Source organism: Etheostoma spectabile, chromosome 5 (assembly GCF_008692095.1).
Source record: "Etheostoma spectabile isolate EspeVRDwgs_2016 chromosome 5, UIUC_Espe_1.0, whole genome shotgun sequence".
Lineage (NCBI taxonomy): Eukaryota > Metazoa > Chordata > Actinopteri > Perciformes > Percidae > Etheostoma > Etheostoma spectabile.
In genome coordinates, this window is record NC_045737.1 from 35,071,626 (window position 1) to 35,072,764 (window position 1,139).

The 1,139-nt window shown below is 40.8% G+C and overlaps 1 protein-coding gene across 1 annotated transcript in view; it reads right to left on the minus strand.

The window, feature by feature from the left end:
• Positions 1–1,139, minus strand: part of LOC116689080 (T-cell-specific surface glycoprotein CD28) — an 8,014-nt gene that overhangs the window by 3,608 nt on the left and 3,267 nt on the right. The gene's annotated exons all lie outside the window — the stretch shown is intronic.

Consider the following 1,139-nt stretch of genomic DNA (forward strand, 5'->3'; position numbering starts at 1 on the left):
AATGAGAAATTGAACAGGTGTTCCTAATAATCCTTTAGGTGAGTGTGCACAGCTCCCGTTACTCTGTTGTGTGAACATTTAACTTCATTTAAAGTTGTAATTTTTTGTGGAATGCGTTTCTTTCTTCTATCTCACAAAATGCATCTGTGGTAGAGCCAGATCTTCCACCACAGCACTGTGGAAATAATTCTGCCAAAAAGGAAGAAGGTGACCAAAACAAACCTCCAAAACAACCTTCTCTCATCTTGTTACAGTGGTGTGTGGTGTAGTGTAATGTGCTGTAGTTGATTAAATCATGTGGTCACATGTGGTCAAGTTTCCCATGTTGCTCTGTTACCAAGTAACAACACTGAGCTACAGTATATCAAGGTTTACTGACCCCATTATGAGCTCATTTTCACATTCAAACAGCAAACACCAGAAGTCAGCAAAAACCAGATTGGCTCTTTGAGGCTACATTGTGTACTTTCTGCTGCGCCCATGAGGAATTCTAAGTAAAGACGAAGTTATGAAAATGTTATTTACAAAATTACAAAATTTATTTTTAGACATGTAGTAACTAGTTTAATCATATATTTAACCTAAGAATTTGGTAAACTCATTTCAAGCGCGGGTCGCGGATTAGCGGTCGAATATGGATGGATGGATTTCAAGCGCCGAAACCATTTGTACAACAAGTTAAAGCTATAGTGTGTAGTTTTTGTCTCCCCCATGAGGAATTCTGATGACAACAAAACTGTCAGCGCATCCACATGATGCAAGCCTTCAGTGATCGCGCACCACCCCCACCCCTACTCCACACAGTTGCTAGTAACCAAGGAGGACACAGAGGATAAAAACAACATGATGGACTCCTCAGAATAGATGATAAATGGGAAAGTTGCCCCGGATGCCACAATCTTCTGAACCCAGCCATATTGAGAAATGCAGAGAGAGCTGTGTGGAGCTCATAGTCTCAGTTAGCTTTGTAGCAACTCATTTGGCAACGACTGAATGTAGCGAACGTTCATTAATATCAAAAACTTACGCATTAAAGCTTTGAAGAGCAACTACACCCTGCCTTAAAATCCAGTTTGTGCTGCCATCTAGCGGGCAGTTGCTGAATGCATTCATGCATTGTGAAGTGCAACTGTGAATGA